Genomic DNA, 24,316 nt, shown 5'->3' with positions numbered 1-24,316 from the left:
TGATGAAACTAAAATTGAGTTATTTGGGCATAACAAGGGGCATTATGCATGGAGGAAAAAGAACACAGCATTCCAAGAAAAACACCTGCTACCTACAGTAAAATATGGTGGTGGTTCCATCATGCTGTGGGCTGTGTGGCCAGTGCAGGGACTGGGAATCTTGTCAAAGTTGAGGGACGCATGGATTCCACTCAGTATCAGCAGATTCTGGAGACCAATGTCCAGGAATCAGTGACAAAGCTGAAGCTGCGCCGGGCTGGATCTTTCAACAAGACAACGACCAAACACTGCTCAAAATCCACTAAGGCATTCATGCAGAGGAACAAGTACAACGTTCTGGAATGGCCATCTCAATCCCCAAACCTGAATATAATTGAAAATCTGTGGTGTGAGTTAAAGAGAGCTGTCCATGCTCGGAAGCCATCAAACCTGAATGAACTAGAGATGTTTTGTAAAGAGGAATGGTCCAAAATACCTTCAACCACAATCCAGACTCTCATTGGAACCTACAGGAAGCGTTTAGAGGCTGTAATTTCTGCAAAAGGCGGATCTACTAAATATTGATTTCATTTCTTTTGTGGTGCCCAAATTTATGCACCTGCCTGATTTTGTTTGAACAATTATTGCACACTTTCTGTAAATCCAATAAACTTCATTTCACTTCTCAAATATCACTGTGTGTGTCTCCTATCCTGATATATTTAACGGACATTTTTATCGTAACAACCAACGATTTATACAGGAAAATAATGACTATTAACAAGGTTGCCCAAACTTCTGCATTCCACTGTATGTGTGTGTGTGTGTGTATATATATATATATATATATATAAATAACACACGTGCGACTAGGAGCGAGCTGAGTGGACCAAGTGGAGGTGATTACCCGCTGGACCAGGGGGTTGAGGGGTGCTCTAAACCTGTTTGTTAATTCTACAGATCAAATACGGGAAAACCTGCCTGATTCAACGTCACTTCTGGCTCTGGCTCCCAGACTGACGTCACTTCCGGGTTACGGACTATAAATTCTCCATTTTGCCAAACCAAGTGCAGCTCATTTGGGAACTCAAACCAGTAACATCAATTGTGCTCTCTAAATCCTTTTACAGCTAGAAACAATATACGGATGGCTGCCCCAAACCTTCTTTTAGTGTGTTGAGACTCATTATTTCACAGTGGTGTAGTCGGCAGGATGGCTGCCTGGTGGAATTGGAAGCCGAAGCAGCCTTATGTCTCAACACACCAACGTGATGAACCCCTCAAGAACTATCAGGTAGGAAAGTACCATTCTTGTGTTGCCAAGCTGGGGTCTGACGGTGTGTGTTGGGGGATCTGGAGTATGCTCTGACCCAGTTCTACTTAAACAGAACCTGGGAGCGTAGGCAGAAGACTTACAGACGAGGGCCAGGTTCTGAAAGGAACATAGTGGGGACCTATCATGGGCTCTTGAGGACGGGGATGACCCAAAGAACCCCACAAAAAAAAAATTCTTTGAGAAAGGTGGGGGTGCCCTGGGTCGGCGGGTAAGGGAAAAATTGCTTGGGAATACAACCCAGAGGAATCCCTCCAACAACAGGCCATGACACTATGGCAGGTCAGGTGTTGGCTACGGCCATATAATAAAAATTCCCGACTAATTGTGGAAAAGGTGGCCTGTGCCGTAGTAATAAAGGGCCTACCTGCTAATCTCGCACAGCTGACCTGGGGACATTCATATAACAACATGGTCACCCTTGTGGGGATCATTAACACCTTAGGGGAGGAAACCTACTTGGGAGACCCAGAAAGGATTCCCTGTGAACCCAGAGGGAGTTGTGCCACTAACTTAGGAGTCTTACTCTTACATTGCGGAGCATGCTTTGGAAAACTCTGATGCACGGCGGAGGGCTTTGCGAGTTGACATGAGGGTCTGCGGAGAAACACAGAGCAGGGGGCTCCTACTAATCCTCTGGCCTTTTCTCATACGGGAGAAGCGCTAGTCAATGGCTTTAAAGTACCATCTTTATTTGACTCTGGCTGTAACATTACCATTGTTGCTCGCCATTTAGTGTTGCCGTAACAAAGATTAAAAATAAAGACCCGTCTAACCTGTATTCATGGGGACGTCTGGTCATACGAGTCTACCCGCTGTTACATCTGTCAAAACGGCATTATAAAGAAAATGACAGTGGCAGTACACGACAATCCTCCATTCCCCTTGATACTAGATAAAGATTGGTCAGATATAAACTGCGGCATAACGCTCGCTATCCCTAATAAAGCACTCGATCTTGTTATGGACGCCGATTCTGCGTCCTTAGCTACCTCCTCGCTGTGTACACAGCCGGTAGGGGAACAGAATGCGGCCTTAGAAAATGACGTGAAGACAGCCAGACCGTCGCAGATCGAAACGTCATCACGAAGCGATGCGCCGGCTCGGTCTGAAACCACGCCCCTTGAGATTGAATATGATCCCCTCAGTCGTCTGCAGTTTCAGTTTAGGCAGACACTGGCTTCAATTAAAAGGGAGCAATGGAATGATGACTCCCTTAAATTTGCGAAAAATACAATGGTCTTAGAAGATGGCCAGCGCAGCACTTTGTATTAAATAATGACCTTTTACAGTGCATCCGGAAAGTATTCACAGCGCATCACTTTTTCCACATTTTGTTATGTTACAGCCTTATTCCAAAATGGATTAAATTCATTTTTTAACTCAGAATTCTACACACAACACCCCATAATGACAATGTGAAAAAAAGCTTACTTGAGGTTTTTGCAAATTTATTAAAAATAAAAAAACTGAGAAAGCACATGTACATAAGTATTCACAGCCTTTTCCATGAAGCTCAAAATTGAGGTCAGGTGCATCCTGTTTCCCCTGATCACCCCCTTCAATTTTTTTACTCTTTGTTATATTGCAGCCATTTGCTAAAATCATTTAAAATTTATTTTTTCCTCATTAATGTATACACAGCACCCCATATTGACAGACAAAAAAAATATTTTTTTAAATTATTGCAGATTTATTAAAACTGAAATATTACATGGTCCTAAGTATTCAGACCCTTTGCTCAGTATTAAGCAGAAGCACCCTTTTGAGCTAATACAGCCATGAGTCTTCTTGGGAAAGATGCAACAAGTTTTTCACACCTGGATTTGGGGATCCTCTGCCATTCCTCCTTGCAGATCCTCTCCAGTTCTTTCAGGTTGGATGGTAAACGTTGGTGGACAGCCATTTCTAGGTCTCTCCAGAGATGCTCAATTGGGTTTAAGTCAGGGCTCTGGCTGGGCCATTCAAGAAGTCACAGAGTTGTTGTGAAGCCACTCCTTCGTTATTTTAGTTGTGTGCTTAGGGTCATTGTCTTGTTGGAAGGTAAACCTTCGACCCTGTCCGAGGTCCTTAGCACTCTGGAGAAGGTTTTTGTCCAGGATATCCCTGTACTTGGCCGCATTCATCTTTGCCTCGATTGCAACCTGTCGTCCTGTCCCTGCAGCTGAAAAACACCCCCACAGCATGATGCTGCCACTGCCATGCTTCACTGTGGGGACTGTATTGGACAAGTGATGAGCAGTGCCTGGTTGTCTCCACACATACCGCTTAGAATTAAGGCCAAAAAGTTTTATCTTGGTCTCATCAAACCAGAGAATCTTATTTCTCACCATCTCAGAGTCCTTCAGGTGTCTTTTAGCAAACTCCATGCGGGCTGTCATGTGTCTTGCCTCTCCTCAGTGTGTGGAGAGTGAGTGAGTGCTTTGCCTTTTATTAGTGTATATATATATATATATATATATATATATATATAGAGAGAGAGAGAGAGAGAGAGAGAGAGAGAGAGAGAAGGTCTGTGACATATGTGAATATACACATATATTCTGATAAGGAACCTGAAGTTAACCAACATATGATGGAGCAGTAACAAACTAATTTTCAAAGGAATTTCTAATGTTTGGATAGATCCACAAGATGGAAAAGAAATGTATACTGAAACCAAAAATGTATAAATTTACTAACAGATAAACAAAGCATTCCTGTTTAAGACCAGACAATCTATACTAATAAAAGGCAAAGCCCTCACTGACTCACTCACTCATCACTAATGCTCCAACTTCCCGTGTAGGTAGAAGGCTGAAATTTGGCAGGCTTATTCCTTACAGCTTACTTACAAAAGTTAAGCAGGTTTCATTTCGAAATTCTACACGTAACGGTCATAACAGTCGATAACGGTCGACAACGTCCGCCATGTTGAACTTTCTTATTTATGGCCCCATCTTCACGAAATTTGGTAGGCGGCTTCCCTGCACTAACCGAAACCGATGTACGTACTTATTTCGGTGATATGACGCCACTGTCAGACACTATATTGAACTTTCCAACGTCACTAATTCTCCAACTTCCCATTTAGGTAGAAGGCTGAAATTTGGTACTTATTTCGGTGGTATGATGCCACTGTCGGCTGCCATATTGAACTTTTCAACGTTCTTTGTTACTTATGGGCCCATCTTCAAGAAATTTGGTACGTGGGTTCCCAACGCTAACTGAATCCTACTTACGTACATATATACGTCCATAGCTTGCAGCTCGTTTACCGTGTGAGGCGGCGTTGGGTCCCCCATCCCAACACCTCCCACGTTGTTGGCTGCCTGCCTATATAAGGCCGTCCATCGCTCCAGTCTCTACATTCCCTTCCTTGCTTCGCCACAGGATTCACGTCTCTCTGCTGATAACTACAGCCTTTTTATTTAATCCACGGCTTCTCCGCTGTTTTATTGTTCATTTATTACGATTATAGTTATTGTGTAGGTATTTTAGACTTACTTTACATTGTTCAGGTACCCATTTCCTTTATCACTCCAACCGTACCCCCATTAACATGTCTATCGAGGTGATCACCATCGATCAAAGAACTGTCACATACCGAGTGGTTTCCATGCCCGGAGATGGCACCTACCTTTTCCATTCTCTTTGTTACATATTGCACGGCCATATCAGGCTCACTCATGATATCCGGAGGAACATTTTGTCTTATGTATTGAATGACTGGGACAGGTTCAAGGTGTGGACTGATGACGATACAGGAGATAATTATACTACACAGGAGCACTATAAGAGTGAAATGCTTAAGCCCTTCATCTATGGATCTGCATGTGAGTTGATGGCTGCCGCTGAATTGTTCGGTTGTCGCTTTCAAGTGTACCGAATTGGCCAAATATTTTACACCTTTCGACAACCGCCAATGCCTCTTAAACATCTTAGATTCACAGGTGACGATTTCAGTAGTGGACACTTTTGATGTTTATGAATGATTAAACTCTCAAAAGCTGGATGTGAAGTTATCGATGAAACCGGTTGTATACTTACAACGTTTGACAGATGCCGAATGTCTCTTCAACACAAGTCCTACAAATACTGTCATAACTGAAACAAACCATGAAACTCAAACCGATTATGACAGCAGCAATCCAAGCTGTGAGATTTGAAACAAGATTACTGTTCACATGGCCAACTGTACGTTGCATGCTCAAGAGTAAGCTCAGCGCACAGCTTGGTCTATCTGCCTTTGATGAGAGAATTATTTAATGGATTTAGATTGGGTTTTTTTCTATAATTTGCTTGAACATTCCAGTTGATTTTGTGATTTATCTCATCATGCTAAGTATCATAGTTCGCTTATGGTAACGATTTATTTGCTCTCTCTCCGAGAGAGACGCTGCAGGCCGAGGTAACAGGGGCGGTCCCCTCCTCATTCACTAGTCAGCCTCCGTTTGAGTCGGTCTACCTCACGCCACGTGTTGGTTCAAAAGACATTATCATCTACAGATTGTTAAGGAGTAACTTTTGATGTTTTTGACAGAGAGATCAGAGCTCTGTGTGTTTTAGAGTGTAGGTGCTGACTGTCAGAGATATTACAGTCACATGCTTTTCTCCCCATGTGAGGGACACTCTCCTGTCAGTCCTGAACACGATTAGATACAGTGCCAACTTCTATTAATTTTTGAAGTTTGTCCTGTGTCACTATTACGTGGGCACAGCTGCATGGGACAGCTAGTCACTAATAAGAAGTACAGACAGATTCTTTCCATCATGCAATACTATTCTGGAGGCACATAACTGATCCCAATTTCATTTTACAGCATGGCAGGGACTCTAAACACATGGCCAAAATCATAAAAAAAAAAAAAACCACACACACACAACAGCGAAAAGAGCACAAGATGGTTTGGTCTCCCACAGAACCATGATCTCAACATCATTGAGTCAGTCTGGGATTATTTGTAGAGATGGAAGCAAGTAAGACAGCCAAGGTCTGCACTGAAAATGTGGCAAGTTCTCCAAAAGGCTTGAAACAACTAACTATGTAAATATCTTCAGAATGCAATTGGTAACAGAGAACTGCTGATGTTTTAGTGCAAAGGGTGCTCAAACTAAATATTGGATTTAATTGATTTTTTCTGTTTACTGCATTTTCTAAGACAGTTAATAATAATAACTTTAATGGCATTATCTTTGAAAACATTCCAGCTTTACAGCATTTTTTCAAAACTTTTTCAGTACTGTATTACTATAATACTAAAACAGAAAGATTTTAAGGAAGCTAAAGTCGCATGCTTCATTATCCAAGTGAAATTATCAAAGAAATAACAACAGCAAATCGGTATAGCAAACTGAAATCACCTGCATCTCCAATGTATATATTGACCTGAATTTCCATAATATGGTAGGCATAGTTCTTATCTGCAGTCACACATTCACATCAGAGGACACCTTCCAGGCTCATCAGTGGTATGTCGCACTACTAATGTGTCGTTTCCCTTTCTCTCTACAGCTCTGAGAAGACTCCCTGTAGGGGGCAACTGGTTTTGCCCACCCGTCAGAGCACAATAAAACTTGGGCTCCACGGAAAAGGGTGCAACTGTTGGGAGATTTTTCTTGACCAAGACAAACTTGATGAATAACAGTTATCTTTTGCCTTTTCGGGCTTTTTCTTTCCATTTGAAACTCACTGACAAGATTGTGCCATCATACGCTGTTCTTTGTTATCATTTGTTCAGTTAAACGAGGCAACCCGGCTGGCATTCCAACTTTTTGCATCTCTGGGTTGTCTCATTGAGATCACATAATTCCTGATAGCATGGGCATGTCGGTAGACACAGGCTGAAAACCAGCAAACAAAATCAAGATATCTATAAAATTTAAAATTACTGCCACATAATCTAAATATCAAGTATCCAATCGTATGGTAACAATATCCTAAAAACTTTTTGTTTTGGTTAAAACATTGTTAAATACATCACTTCCAAAAAAAGGTCTCATGCATAACAGAGAAGCTCGTGCAGAGTAAATTGAGCATTTGAATTACAAACAGAAGCTTGTGCTATGGGAGTTTACTGAATAATGTGTGAGTGGAGTGTGCGGCGCCTTATTTCAAGATTAATAATAGTTTTCTTACAGGAGACTATTCAAAGCTGCAGTTACCAGGGACTATGCCTAAACACAAGCCAGAACTCAGGCCTGGATAGGGCACCACTCCATCAAACACATCCACACTCACCTTTTACCAACACTTTACACACACTGATTAATCTAACATTAACAAATATTTGGATTTACACTAAGGCTGAGCTGCATCTAACAGCTGATCACAACTGCATATGCAAACCACAAGTCTTATTCTTTGCCCTGTACACTTTTGTTGCAGTACCTATTAAGTGACATATATTTGTCTAAGGGTACTTTAGTTGCACTGCTCATGGTGGCGTAACATTTAGCGTTGTGGACCCATAGCTCCAGAGTCCTTGGGTCAAATCTTGTGCTGATCAAAATCCCTAAGAAGTTTACATGGTTTTCCTTTGTTCATAGTGAAGATTTTTTCTGGATTCTCCCATTTCCATTTTCCTGCTAATGGTATACAGTTTGATTGGCAAAAATAATTGGTCCAGTAAGGGAGAGTCCGACTGTGTGGTGAATGTTTTAAGCTGTGGAGTACAGGGGGTAAATCGAGGAAAAATGTGTCTTTGTCCCAAACATTATGGAGGGCACTGTATATGGGTTTGTAAAACCAAACAAAGAACTAAAAATCTCTATGTTATTTTCTTTATAGGTTGGACTGTTTGCTATGGAGGACCAAAGCATCCATGCTATAAAATAGCTTATTTTCAAGATATGTCCAGCAGAGTAGCATTTAAAGAAGCCAAAAATGCCTGTGAAACCGATGGTGGTATCCTACTCAGCATAGAAATTGAAACCAAAAAAAAAAAGTAACTGATAGAGAAACATCTACATGACCTAAAACCTCTGGGTCTGGGTTTTCGGATAGAGACTTCTGGATTGGCTTGACCAGGATTGGGGATGGGGGAGCTCAGACTACTTTTGCAGCCCGTTCTAAGCTTTACAAATGGACAGATGGAAGCATTTCTGAGTTCAGGTATGTCAAATGCATTTACCACTGCAGGATAAAAATTCTGTGGAAGGAAACCTGAATTCTGGAAAATTGTCACATGAGCATAGGAAATACATGCAGTCTGAACGCAGAGATTATCACAGCCCATTTGAGTGACTTTGCCACAGTGTTAATGCAGAGCTTTGCTTAGTTTCATACCTCTGGTTAATTCTAAATTCACACAGTCAGTGCAAAAAAAAAATAACTCCGAGTAGCAGCACCAAAATATAAATAGACAGAACTTTATTTGTCCCCAGAGGGAATTTTGGCTTTTTACAGAAGCTCTTTAAATGAATAAATACATAAATAAGTAGATAAGAAAGAAAATAAATAAACACACACACACTTTGGTATGAACACATACCAGAATAACTATAAATGAAGAAAATTAAAAAGAAAGAGAAGTTCTCACTTGGATGTCACAGTGAAGCATTCTACAGGTGTATTGCTGGTTGTATAAACAAACTCCAGTAGTGTTTCTTGACACACCTCTGCTGAATAATTTGTTTTTTGAAAGTCCTCATTGTTCATGTGTCGCATAGAGAATGTGAAGCATTGTTTTGTTTTAATTATCTCCTCTGCTACAGCCTCCAGGTTAGTTACAAAGACATCCTTTTACCAGTGTAAGCCATCCAAATAGTAAGCTATGACGATAATTAAGGTCTTTATAAGCAAACTATGTTTAATTTACATTACTGCCAATAGTAGTACCGTGATACCCATTATGGATGCAATGAGAAGTCAAGCAAAATGCCACCTTTTATTGGCTAACTAAACCGATTACAATATGCAAGCTCTCAAGGCAACTATGGCATCTTCTTCAGGCAGATTGTAATCTATTACAATATATGACAATATATGTCCCTGACTGTTGCATCTGTTTGATCTGTAAGCAAACTGGTGAGGGTCAAAGATGGGAGAGAGGCTGGCTTTAAATGCGCTGACCAATAAGCCTTTCAAAGCATTTCACGACTGCTGACGTCAATGCAATTGGTCTGTAGTCATTAAGGTTATTAATGACTGACTTTTAAAGGGACAGGGATGATAGCAGCTGACTTAACACCAGGAAGAAAGGTGGCTTGCGCCAGTGACAGATTCAATAAATTAGTAAGGCTCCTGCCAACTGGTTGGCACAAGCTTTAAGTACCATGCCAAGTATGCTATCTGGTCCAGCAGCTTTCCTCTGATTCACTCTCTTGAGCACCCTTCTCACTAGAAGTTGCTGAAAAGTGAGCATGTCGCAGCTGGAAGTCAATGGGGGCAGAGTGTTAGTGTGAGACCACCATGCCTCAAAGCAGGCAAAAAAAAGATTTAGTTCCTCAGCCAATGAGGCATCAGCACAGACTAATAGATGGGTACTGCTTTTGGAGCTGATAATTTGTTGTATTCCCTGCCATACCTGCTGTGGCAGGTGGGCCTCTACTTTGCCCGTAATGGCCATTTTAACAGTTTTGATGCCTCTCCTCAGATGTACTCTTGCTGCACTCTACTGGGCCCTATCCATTGACTTGAAGGCAATGTTTTGGTTTCTCAACATAGACTAAACCTCATTGGTCATCCACGGTTTTTGGTTGGGGTAGACCCGTATGTGTTTATCATAGAGGTAGGGCTCTGTTAGCATGCTTTATGTTGAAATAAATATGGTCCAGTGTGTTCATCCCCCAGTGGAGTACAGTCTTTAGGCATGCTTGATTAACATCATCGGCCACAATGTGTACACCATTGGGACAAGTGTGTAATGTGTATATAAGTGAGTCAGACACTATTATATATGGTCCATTTTTTCAACAAAAGACTCATAGAAACATGGAACAATTCACAGAGTTATGAAGCTGAACATAAAACTTTAATTTTCATAAAGTACCTGAATTAAATATTAGGAATGCTATACTATTAGTTAAGTAGACAGACTGTAAGGCCTCTATTTTGCTAAACCTTTTCTAGTTCCACTCAACCGCCATTACCTAGGCGGGAATGTGCCCAAACTGAAAGCTCCAAGTCTGTTATGGATGGAGTTTATTTTCCAAACAAACAAAACCAATGCATTAATACAATGAGTAACACAGAGAAGCAGCACACCCTTATTTTTGTGGTTGCCAAATTACAGTATTAAATAATAATATCTTCATGGCTTTTCAGCGTACAAATGGAAAACATATTTGAACTGAAATTCCCACAAACACAGAACAGGCTCATGCATACAGCAACATTACACCTTTATGTTTAGAATAAGAAAGAAATCCAGGTTTAATTCATATAGATGCAAGGTTAAAGTGAAACCTTAACCACAGACAACAATCAGATCAGGATTCAAGCAGAGTTTCCTACAGATTTAACATATGGTATAAATACCCAATAATACTAAAATAGAGTTCTTTGTTTTAATGCAATGCAGTGGCATCTACTTTATAAAACATCTATATAATCTTGTGAAATTTTACATGGAGGTTTGTATTAAACTCCTACCCTAAGGGGGTGAAACTACCCCTTCAATATTAAAATATCCAAAAATTGTTAATTTTTCTCAGAAATGCCAAAATATTTGGTTTTATTTTCATTTATACTATTTTTTGCAATAAAAAAAAAGATCTTTATGTAGGTGTGCATAGTGTTTTTATACAGGACACATGCCAATTTTTGAATTTTCTTACAAAATTTTAGCAAAATATTTCTGACATTTAATATCACATAAGAAACTGTGATGTACTGGTTCAATATGGTTATGGTTCAATTGACTTAGTAGTAGAGGTTGAAGAGGCTGTCCACTATCCAGTGGACTGGCATATGTTCAATCCTCCACGTATTCCTCCGCACAAACTTATTTTTAAGATAGGAGCACCAATTATGATTTTGAGAAATTTAAATCCTCCTAAATTGTGAAATGTCATAATACTGCAAATAAAAAAGTTTTACACAAAAATCTAACTGAAGCATGTATCTTTCTTTACTGGCTCTGATCAGGGAGAAACTGTCTTCATACTGCGTATTCCTCTTATACCATCCGCAATTTCCAATTAAAGTCTGTTTTGCAATTACTATCAATAAAGTACAAGACCATTCTCTAAAAAAGGCAGGAGTGGATTTGAGAGATGATTGTTTTCTCATGGCCAGCTTTATGTGGCATGCTCCAAAGTGAGTTTACCTTGCTCCCGATTCATTCTGAAACCTGGGGGTGTGACATCTACCTTTGTATACAGAGCAGTATTGTAGTTCTTTGCTCAACATATTCACTCCTTTTGTGTGATTTTCATATACAACGGAGACTTGGTACATAATCAAAAACTGAAATAAAACTGTTCTTATTTTTATATCAGTCAATTTATTAAAAGAGATCTTCATGAGTGAAGCCTCGGGTATTAGCCAGTATTATTTTAAATAAATCAAATATTGCTTCTTAAATAATATATGTTACTCAATAACTTATTTATGTGTTATGAATCTCCATGTAGACACCCTTCAACTAAACTATTAGCCAAATCTTATTAGACATTTAAGATAATCTTGAATTAATTAAAATTAAAGATATAGCGGGAAGACTCATGTTGTTCCATAATTCTACAAGTTAAACGCATCTTCAGTTGCTCACTTGTAGCAGTCTCGTTAATCAGTCTCAAAAATGTGTCCTCACTGTACTCAGATAAAAAGAAAGCATTTTAAAATGAAGTTCTACAGCTGATGCTTGTTGACAGCGGCACTAAGTGAATGGAAAATAAAATAAAAAAAAAGTCCATCATAACTGATAATGCCACTATTAGGGAGCTACTTCAAGTCAGCTGCTTTGCGCACATGCTCACTTTTGTATCGCTGGGATTGGCTCCAGCAGACCCCCCCCCCCCAGTGACCCTGTAGTTAGGATACAGCGTGTTGGATAATGGATGGATGAATGGATGGGTGCTCTGAAAATTCCAATAATTGCCTGCTTGCTTTGCCAGGTAAGGGGCATTACACACATTTTCCACAGTAGAAGTGCAGCTAACCATGTGCGATTGATGCAGTCAAGCAAATAAAACACGCACACTGGAAATGCTAGAAAGGTTTTTGGAACATCAGCAAATCATCTCAGCAGCTCTGTATATAGGCACTTTCCTGCCACACATCAGGTGGCTAGTCGTTTTTTTTTATGTATGATAAACACATAGGAATCTCCTGCCCTGCATGATCAGCTATTACAAGTTAGAGCTACTCTCTCCACTGGCCTGAGAAATATGGCGATGTTTTGCTTAAGATCTTCTTAAAGCCTTGGTATAATAACTAAACTCAGTTGTTTTCTGGTTAGTATAGCATATCACAGTTCAAAAACCTGTATCATTTGCTGAAAGCCCTTGTTTTCAACAACGGTGCAGGGTCTCTTATCTTTACAGATAAAAACTGCTATAGATTCTGTTATTTTTAATTGGGCACGAGACAAATTAAACGGAAGCTTGGCACTACCGGTTACCTCCAGAGTAGCTTGTTTAGGCTCTACTATTTTGGATGTCGACCAAGATAATGGGTGATGTTGGGATAAATGATTTCTCAAATTTGTTGTGTTACAACAGTAATTAATGTCTGAGTTACACAGCTTACATAAGACTTAGCTTTTATCCAGTTGCTCTTTACCAATGCACCATTTGAATCTGTATTAAGTCCACGCATCTGATTTAAGTTTTGAAGACACCGATTTCAGATAAAGAGGACTCACCATTTTATGCATGATAGTAAAGTGCTTTTTACATAGAAAGCCTTAACATGCGCATTAGCGACATCTACTGGATTGAATGTCAAAAACTAAGATAAGCAAAAATCTACATTTATTAACAGAGCAGGATAGAGAATAACAAGATTGTCTGTTCATAATGTAAAGAAAAAAAACAAAGTCACAATTGTAAAATATATTTTAATATGGGAGAGCAATGGAAAATACATCAAAATTTGTGAAGTATACTAAATTAAAATTATATTAAATTCTCCCTGCTAATGCAAGATGAAGACCTGGTTTGACAGACTCCTTCAATTTATTAAAGTTAAATTTGTTTAATTGTAAATCTCAGGTAGGTAAAATGCTGTGGAGCAATTCACAAGAGCTAGTCGAATTTAATAAAATATATCCAACATATGCAATACTATGTCATCTAAATTAAGGGATGCTTTTTGTTTGAGTTCTTTCATGCAGATAGCAATAGTTATAATGGTAAATAAAACTAGTGACAAAAAAAAAAAAAACACATCCTGCCTTGTTTTACTTTCAATGATGAAATAATCAAGTTTAATATACATTTACACATACTGAAACTTCTGGGCTGGTGATCAAAAGCCGAACCTAGTATGTCTGTATGAATTCAGACACAAAATTTACATAACGTAGAGACTGAGAAACCCAACTCAGCTCTGTCTAAAAGGACATCTGGGAATTGTATTCCTGCCGATATAGATATTAAAATGAACATCAAGTTTGACCTTGAGAAGAAAAACAGAAGGAAACATTTTTCTGTTATATTTGAGAGAAATTTGGCCAGAATCTTGACATCAGTGACTAATGGAGAAATTAAGGCTGTGGGAGAGCATCACTAACCACACCAGTAAATTGTATCCTGGAGCCACATAGGGCCGAGGACGGATTTTAAGAATCACTGTTCTTATCTTTCGGTTTACCCATTCATCAAGCCATTATCTTAATGGTTTCTTCTCTTTCCAAACACTCCGATCTCTCCTATATTTCAGAGTAAACCGGATAAAAGCTCATCAGCCAAAATGCTGCATTCATAATTTCCCAACAACATGACAGAACCAACCTCACAGAAGTGGAATGTTCACATTTTTCTATTCCCAACATAACACTAAAATTCAGTTCCTTTAAAAGACAATTAACACTGTATTGTGGCATGGGGATAAAATTATCTAAATATCTTAAATACTGGAAAGAGAGAAATCATTAAGTAGTAGTTCTATATACAGATTCATTATAACGCATTTCAATTTTGCATAACTAAAAAGGTTCACAACAGATTATCACATTTCCATATTTAAATCTATGCTTATCGCAAGATGAAAAATCCATAAGATTTAGGATTAGATAGTGACTGAAATGATTTGTTTAAAATGTTTGCCTGAAGCCAAAAACAAAATTAAAAAGTGCTCACTGCCAAAACTGACTCTACTTTTATTGATAAAATTTTCACTTTCTGAACTTACTCACTGTAGCACAGTGGCTGTCAAATTGTGGTCTGTGGGCCATGTGTGGTCCCCAAGTGTGAGTCAAGTGCTCCACAAGTGGACAGTCATTGGGGAAAAGTGACTTTTAAAATCACTCAGATACATTAGTCTGTTAAGTACAACAACAACAACATTTATTTCTATAGCACATTTTCATACAAACAGTAGCTCAAAGTGCTTTACATAATAAAGAATAGAAAAATAAAAGACACAATTATAAAACAAAATAAATCAACATTAACATCGAATAAGAGTAAGGTTCAATGGCCAGGGGGGGACAGAAAAAACAAAAAAAACTCCAGACGGCTGGAGAAAAAATAAAATCTGTAGGGATTCCAGACCATGAGACCGCCCAGTCCCCTCTGGTATTAGTAGTATTGGTTGTATTTCATTAAGCATTAATTTGTAACAATCAAGGGTGCTACTTGACATCAGCGCTAAATCAGAATATTTAGATCAATGAGAAATTGGTTTAAAACTACCACTATACAGGACATCTAACTTTCTGCTTCAATCCCACACCTTCCTGCTCTGCTTCTGTTTGCGTGTTTTGGTCACCCCTCTATGTCTCTCACTCTCAAACATTCAATAACAGTTTCCCACCAGTTCTGCGTTTCTCAGTAAAGTGCACAGGACTCTCATCTAAACTTGCTTTGGTGTTAGCCTAGAGAGCTCACATCTTGTCAAGACAGTCCATTAACTACATGCAGCCTGTGACACGTGCATCAGTGCTGAGGGGATGCCTTCTATTAATTGATCATCACGGCTAAGGGATTATTATGGATCACTGGCTGAATCTGGGACTTTGAAATACAAATATAGCTACCTTGAAGTTTAGTGGTTTTAACAAATACCCTTCCCCATTTTCAAATTTCACAAAGCGCAACGCAAAGTTACAACCATAGATGATGGTTAGATTCAAGTAGTCAGCTTTTAGACAAAACTTTAGCAAAGTGGTCCTTGATCCAAAACACTAGATACCACTGCTCTAAGACAAGGTCAAAAGGACCATAAGCCTATCTTGGGCAACATAAGGGCAAAACCAGTTGGAATGGTCCAATGCCCGACACTCATCGACACATGCACAAACTCTCACACATACTGTGCTAGTTTAGAGTTACCAAGTAACTTAACCAGCATATCTTTATAAAATGTGCATTGTGGATTATACTGATCCTCACACATAAGGAGAAACTGAAAAAAAGAGAGGTTTGAATTTTAATCCAGGAATCTGGACCTTTGAAGAAGCAGCTCCAGCATTTGAACCACCATGATATCTCCTTTTAAAATGCACAATTACAGCTGCCTATTTATTTGTACAATAACAGAAAGAAACAAACAATTGTGAAGCCTAAAATAATTCATGAATTCACAAGAATATCTGCAACTTGACTCAGAGGCACTTAAAGCCTTAAGTTGGCACATTCCTGCTACTACAGATGTTGATGTAAAGATGCTTTGCTATCTTTTTACTTATACAAATTTACTGTATGTGTTTAATCTGCCCATCATATTTGACTAACTGGCTGCACCAAGACCACCAACACATGATTATACAGTACTTTTATGATTAAGCAAAACCTCTGGAACTGTGCAGAATGTTTTGCTGGGATTCATTCAACTGCAGTGCCACAGATTCTGCTGACCTACAACTCAAAGCCTGAGGCTTGCAGACTGAAGACATAAAACACAGCAGCAGTTTCACAAAAAGATGTTAAACCTTTTATCAAAACACTGGCATTTAAGTGCAGCTTTAAATGTCAAAGCACAACTCCAAGAATTAAACAAAAATGCATTTTTAAAAACAGGAATGAAAATGATATAAACAACAAATATTACCATATTAATAAACATTAATACAAACATGCAAGGACAACATCAAGTACATACTTCAGCTGTGATTCTAGAACTCATTTAGTGAGCTTAAATCTATAATCACAACATCACGTGGAGATAGAAGCAAAAGTCAACTAAGCAGTTACAGCAGCACACAATAATGTGGAATTATACGAGTAAACCCAAAAAATCCAACAACTCAAAGCTCTATTAAGCATGTCTGAATGCAGACAGAGTACTAAAATTAAGAATGCGATTTTTAGATTTCTTTGCAATAGTAACTATTCTGATTTTATTTTTTGACTGAGACGTACTGTATATGTATAAAATTTGTTTTTTTACTAATTTATTTTGGACAAAATGTGAAGCATTCATTGGGTATTAAAAAAAGAATGAAAATTGTTTTAACTCTGTGTAGCATAAGATGTACATATTTCTTTCTATCTTAATGAGATAACACCTTAGAAACACTATCTTTATATGTTTAAACACCACATCACACTGCAAATCTCAAGAAAGTCCTAGGGTGCAGTAATAAAATCCAGAAGCTGTTGATTGTATCCTTATTGAAACCTCTTCTGCCCATGTGGTGCCAGAAGAGCAGGTTTCATTGCTAAGTGAACCAGCCCACATTCATAACTGATATTCTGAGAGATTGCCTTAAAAAGAAACTTCAAACCAATTCATGGGACAAATGAGCTTGAGCACTTGTGTTGGTAAATAATAAGCAAAATGTATAGTAATTCTAATTGCACTGCAGTGCATAGTATGTTCAGGAACTGCAAATCATTACACCACAAAATCTGAAAAGGAAAAAAAAAAAAAAAACACCTGACAGTTGCAGATAACAGCACTGACTTAGTCACAGAAACTCTTGTTAGTTCAGTGAAGCCAAGAGACCTGCACTTGATTGGACCTTCACACTGCTAAACAGACCATTTCTCATACATTTACAAAAAAGCAAGGGAGTTTCCAAAACTTCTGAGTGCATCCTGATATCTGCACCAATGGAATCAATTAAACACTTAATGAAACTCAGAAACCATTCAAGGCAAACATCAAAACTAAAATAATCTTTAATAAGGTTTCTTGTGCAAGTCCATTAATCCGATGATGCCACCTCACAAATCGGATTTCTACCAGTTTCATTGCTAAAAACAGCTATGTGGCAGCTACCAAAACTCAGATACAGTATACCATAAACTGCATTATGTCTTACACACCTGCCATTAACTCAAGCCTCAATCCATTTTCACACCCATCCACATTCAAACCTGTTCCAAAGCTTCCAATAAAGTAAAACATTGTTTTAACAATTGACACCATCATATTAACTTTGCAAAATGCCTACTGGCACTACAAAAGACATGCAACATTACTTTCGTCCAAATGTAGGAACAACAGAGAGAGTTAGCTTTCAATGTGCGACCAGAGCGCTGCAGTCACTGTAACTAACGCACATTTTTTTTGAAACCTTTTTGAAATTCATTTGTTGATTCTTCCCATACCATTGTTGCCAACGGGCCTTTGCACCCCACAGTTCTGTATTGAAAGATGCATGAAATTGAATGGATGGCATTTATAAAAGTTTAAAGAAGTAGCAGTTAAGACAAAATGAAAAATGTTGTCAAATATGTTGGACTATAACACCTACAACATGTAAACCCTAAAATGCTTCATAACAAAAATTACTCAATACAGTATGTAGTTTCTCAAAACGAAGAAATACAATAATCATGTTATACTTTTACAATTCATAAACGGTTTTAGATAATGGCAAACTATAACTTAATTTTAAAAACAACACTTTCTGCACCTCTCAAATAATGCTTGAAGCTAAGGTTAGTTAGAATTGTCCTCATGCAGTAATATGAACTCTAACATGACAGTATTATTTGTTTTTAGGAAGACAGGCTTAATGCGTGAGAGTTTTGAAGTCCAACATTTTTAATTAAAACGCAGCAAAGTTACTTGTCACATAAAGTGGTTTAATGTATTGTTTGATTACAGCTGAATAGCTAACTAAACAGAACCATACTGTAATCCTTTAGCCAAGTAATAAACGTCTGGGACAAGTGATGTGTAACACTTTGCTATTCGCCAAAACAAATTCTCTCAAAGGGAACTGAAGCTATATTTTCTTTTTTTTTTTTTTTAATAAACGTCCAAATCTGGAGCCCTGTTCAGAGTGTACGTCAAACACAAATATGACTAAATGTTCCGCGACAACGTTACGCTAAACTGCATCTGCCGTTTCCAAAATGTTTTAGTGCAGCCATACCGTATCTGCCATCCTGAACTGTTTTATGTAAAAGTCACGGTACTTGGATGGTCAACTGGCAAAGCAAGAGGCTTCCGATTCAGATCCTGACACTTACTTTGCGAGCCTGAGCGCATGAATTCGCCTGCCAAGGTACTATCCGTTTTATTCTGGGTTGCGTATTCGATGCAAGATGGGCTGGGGTGTTCTAAAAAAAATCACTCTATTTATCGGAAGTATCTGCCCTCACTGTCTGCGAATACGCGACACTACACAAAGACGTGAAATTAGCGTCACGAAAAAAGGGTTATTTTCTTACAATAACACTATACCGTATGTGATCGATATAATTTAATATAACATAACTAAATCTAAAACTCCCTTTTCAACAAATAGCTTTTTTGTTTCAAATCAAACCTAACAGCTTATAACGGTAGGACGACCCCTAAAAGATACAAAATCGGAACACCGCCGCCTATTCCGTCAGCGCAACACAGAAACCAGCGCGTCACTCTACCCCTGGGCACGCTCACTCATAATGGTTCAACGTCAACTCATTAAATTACCTAACACGCACAACTGCCACAACACTGAAAACAACCATATTCTGCATATTTTAAAAATGTCACGTAGGAAAAAAAGCGTGAGATATAAATGTAACGCTTGCCACGTAATCGGAGGTAATGCGATCTTCAATGCAAAGAAAGTCAGTCGTATCCAACGCCCGAGTGGTGTTGGCAGTTAGAATAGCACTAGAGAAATAACTACAGTCTGTATGTCATAAGTCCCTCTCACTGAACAAAAAATATACATATATAAATTTGTAATCTATAAATGTAAAACTTATCTTTTGATGTTATACCGGTTCGAGTTTGCGTCCTGCTCTGCTTTGGCCACACTTACACTGAGGTTCCCTATCCTGTTCGCTGTTATACGAAAAATCGATTTCAAAAGCATCTATTGGGATAAGTAAATGGTGTTTAATATTACATAATGAAATTGATGTATTAACTATATCAACGAGTATGCAACAGCAGGGAGTTTCGAAATGTGCCTCTTTAAGAATACTAGAAATTAAACATTTCACATCATGGTGATAAATCAAAACCATAAGTGTTTTGTTCACCTCATTGGCAGTTCTAACAAAAGTGGGGATCGGCATGCAGAATTATTTCACCTTCCATGACACCATCCACCACTCCTTATAGGCCAGACACGCTCCCTATAAACGATTGTGTTTCTCGCTCACATCCATGGGATGGGACGCTCGGGCGTCGCACTAACTGTTATTGGTAGACTCTTCCTTCTGACGACTACTTTAACAACAACAACCGAAAAAAAGGTCAGCATGGGAGTCGGTGGATCATCCAAAAACCCAGGTTACATGGTTAAAAAGTAACACATGGCACTATAAAAAAAAATCTTCCGGGTTTAAAATAAAAACACACTCCCGAAACGATTCCAACGCCGCATAAAAAAATAGGGATTTGTGCTTCCGTCGCGCTTCCATTGTTCAAAGTAAACTTACCGGTCCTTCATAATGCTCAGGTACGTACGTAACTTAATCCGAAGAGTGGCTAAGTGGCCGGCCTCGCTCCTCCGAGCAACTTGACTTTGGGTTGTCACCTCCCCACGAAGAGGCGGGACTGAGGAGTTCACCTGCCCCGCCGCACCGCTCCTTCACTATACTGAGAGGTCTGCGTTTTCAGGAAAAGCATTACTTCGCTACTTAGAGGCCATGCGATGTCTTCGAGATAATGGAAACTGCTTAAGTGTTCTTCTTGGCCTCGTCCAACAGGTGCGCGTTCTCGTGTAGGCTTTCTGTTTTAAACATTTCGCCAGACTGCCGCCTCTAAATGAGTCCGTCTGATTGAGTATCTCCCTTCGAAAGACCGGGGGCTGGTTCTGCCTTACTTCCGATAATCGCTTTTTTAATGTAGTGTTCAATATGTGCTAGCGATACCCCTGCGCCTTATTACGTTTTTAAGAGAACAGCCCCAGCTCATTGACGCCGGGGTGGGAGTGTTCGGGGTGTCCCCTTCTCCTAACGGTAAGCGGGAGAAGCCAGGGCTAGCCGATGGAAGATCAGGGGCTAAGGCACTGGAAATGCGGTTGTAACGACGCCCCAGGTGAAGACTGACCTAAAGGAATTAGCACGTGTCTACGTGAGCCATTCATTTTCTAAACTCGCATATCCATAGGAGACTCGCCGGAAAACTGAAGTCTACCTCTAAGCCAACACTTTATGTAACATTTACATATTCACTTTGTGTAGTTAGCATTTAACCCATATCATGAAACACATAAGTATGCAACTGATTACTTTACAATCCATCCTCCAAATCCAGTTATCCAGAGCAGGATGCAGGGAAGATGGAGTCTATCCCAGTAAGCACCCGGTGCAAGTAAGAAACTGTCTCTTTACAGGGCACCAGCCAGTTGCTGGGTGAAGGCACACACACACACATCAGGGGCCAATTTAACTTTCCCACCTAACCTACTTATTTTTGGTCAGTGGGAGGAAACCCATGTGGACACAAAGACAATATGCAAACCCCATGCAGGGAACACCTGAGACTTGAACCTCAGTCTCCTTATTGCATAGAAACAGCACTACACCTGTGCAACCCAACAAATCTGTCAGATGATAAAAAAGTCACCAGCAGACTTTGCATCAAGGACTCCTCTTCCTGATCCCAGTCTATCCTCCTCTGCATCAGTTTTATTCTTGGTAGAGAGAAAAAAGGAAGCAAACATCAGTCAACTAGGTAGAAGTACTCAATCAAAGTCTATGCCTGGATCCCTTAACTAGTTGCAGGACCAAGGGCATAAGAAAATGTAGCACTTTGTAGTCGGCCTTACAGCAATTCTCTCTCAAGTAAGCACTAAGGAAATGAAAAATGTCTCTTTCTTTCAACTAAAGAGGTTTAATGAATGAAGGTGGCTACACAATGCCATAAAGATGGATTATGAGTTTGTTTTGCATGTCTCCAAGCTGTGTTGAAAAGCTAGATGCATTAGATCAGCACGGATAGTGGAGAGGATGTTACAACTGGGGCAAGGCCACTTCAAAATGTAGATTGCACAAGTAATTGCCAGTTCATAATGATGCTGTTCAGACAATTAGTGATTTAGAGCAGTCATTGGCAAATTATTTACACTTCCAATAACAACCTAGGCATGTCCGTGTGGCTACCTTGCCCTTCATTGATAGGGAATGCCAATTATGTTGCAGTTGTAAGTTAAACATTTTTACAGTCTAAAGACCAGTTTTCCATTTCCCAGTATGCACCAGGGCTTTCAGTGCTTAATTGGTATTTTTAATAAGCCTCTAGATGTAAAAGAGCCACACCTCTGAGCAATAAATTTGCTTTATCTTTGATTACAGCTCATTCTGAGACCTGTCACACAAATATTTGAAGTCAGTACCTTAGATAGTACTGCGGTGGGTTGGCACCCTGCCCGGGATTGGTTCCTGCCTTGTGCCCTGTGTTGACTGGGATTGGCTCCAGCAGACCCCCGTGACCCTGTGTTCGGATTGAGCGGGTTGGAAAATGGATGGATGGATGGAGTACTTTAGATAAACCACTAATTTGAATTTTAAACAGGAGAAATCACTGAGATGCACCAGTGAGTGAATGGAAAATAGTGACTGATTTGTTCTTATACTCATAGTCAATTATGCAGCTTTCAACTAGTTGGTGAAAAAAATTAATTTGTTTAATTACACTTTGACACGGTTAACTAAATATGCATTTCACCCCTCTTCTAAATTTGCTTTATTTCATTTGAAGATTCAAAAAAACACAGATTCTATGAACATTTATCACAGTTAAGTTAAGATCTAGAATGACTTAGTATAATATTAAATCTCTTATTTGTAAGAGGTTTTGAACACTTTTTAAGGCAGTAGCAAGTCATTGTAGGAAGGCAGTGTTTGTTACTTTCATAATGGATTCCAGCTCCTCTGGAGCATTTCTACACATTACACAGCAGTGGTAATGCAGTAGGAGTTCTGATTTTCAGTTTAGTACTTCAGTGTACTTCCCAGTATACCTCTAAAGGTAAATGAGATCCACAAGGATAGTTAAATGTAAACCAAACTTAAAAAATAATTGAACAGACTTCCATTAATCTGAATAGACTTTAACTGTTAGACTTTCTTAAGATATTTAGTGACTAATTATTTGGACTAGCACGATTTCAGTCTGACAGGAAAGGTTCACAATATCATCCTCACCAATGCACTAATAATCATTATGTTTAAAGGCAGGAGGTAGCCTTTGCATTAAAAAAGAGGTACAGAAATTAAGTAACAGTTGTAATCCAGGAACAGGTTTGGAAACTTGTGTGCCGTGTTATGCAATTTGAAAGAAAAATAAAGTGCTTCAGTTGTTTTTAGGCAATCAGAATGATCTAATCAGTGAGGCATTAAACCATAAAGTATACTTCTGACCTGCATAGATCATGATTTGCCAAAATATGGGTATAGAAATATATTTTTTGATACAGAAAGGTTCTATACAGAACAAAAAGTGTTTAAAATATGCTATATTTTGACATTCTGCTTATGTCTAGTATTTACATTCATTTAATTACTCTTAAAAGCCTTCAGAGTCAGGTTTTGCATGCACACAGAAAAAAAAAAATTGTCTGCCATTTTAATACTTTCAACTCCTGAAGGGCAACAAGTACCAACAGGTTAGAAAACAGAACAAAAAAAAAGGTATGCAGACAAACAGAACTTAAAATAAAACTGCCTGGAACTTAGTCAGTACATGGCCCTACTGCATAACAGTAAAAAGAAATGGAAAAATTACACTGGGGTCAGAAGATATGACAATGGAATATTAATTGCTTTTGAAATAGAGTCTGCTGTCTTCTTAATCACAAAATATCTCTCCACAGTAACAGATATAAATCCAAGATGTATACAGTGTTAATACAAATAATTTCCAGAATATCAAATACACTATCTTACTTATTTCATTTTTTTTGTATAAAATGAAAACAAAAATCTCAATCTGATGTTTGAACTTTGTAAGTATTGATGTGAGTACTGTTTGTACAGTATCTCCACTGCCAATGGTATAGTTAGACCTGTATTTCAGGAAAAGTATAATCATGGCATGCACTACTTCTTTTGGCCGGGTGCCCAGAAATAATGGAGAAGAAATCCTTTTCAGTTCTTTTTTTCAGGGCATTAATTGTAATAGTATGTACTGTTAGTTGTTTGTTTTTTTAAGAATTTAATAGTTTTGATAGGTTTTTAGAAGTTGTGTGATTGTACTGTACTGTATATAATTTTGCATATTACTGTGTCCTTGTCTGGACCGGGGTAGGATCATTAGTGTAAGGAACAAACCACAGAAATGCTAATTATCTCCAATAACGGCAAAGACATTTGTGTTTGGGAAAGGTGAGGGTACAAAGGTTAAGGATTTTTACACATTTACAGGTATGTGTTAGGGGCTGTGGTAAGAGATGGTGCTCTTGACAACTCCATCCATTTTCCAACCTGCTGAATCCAAACACTGGGTCACGGGGGTCTGCTGGAGCCAATCCCAGCCAACACAGGGCACAAGGCAGGAACCAATCCTGGGCAGGG

At 38.9% G+C, this 24,316-nt stretch overlaps 1 protein-coding gene across 1 annotated transcript in view; it reads right to left on the bottom strand.

Moving 5' to 3' along the window:
• The window catches only part of traf3ip2l (TRAF3 interacting protein 2-like), a 105,505-nt gene extending 84,782 nt beyond the window's left edge, over positions 1-20,723 (bottom strand). The window contains exon 1 of the mRNA XM_039744967.1: positions 20,237-20,723. The gene's annotated coding sequence lies outside the window, so the exon portion shown is untranslated. The remainder of the gene's footprint in view (positions 1-20,236) is intronic.
• Positions 20,724-24,316: the final 3,593 nt, after the last annotated feature.

The sequence above is a fragment of the Polypterus senegalus genome, chromosome 2, assembly GCF_016835505.1.
Source record: "Polypterus senegalus isolate Bchr_013 chromosome 2, ASM1683550v1, whole genome shotgun sequence".
Taxonomy (NCBI): Eukaryota; Metazoa; Chordata; class Cladistia; order Polypteriformes; family Polypteridae; genus Polypterus; species Polypterus senegalus.
Note: the sequence above shows the minus strand (reverse complement) of the source record. Positions and strands in the feature narration are given on the sequence as shown.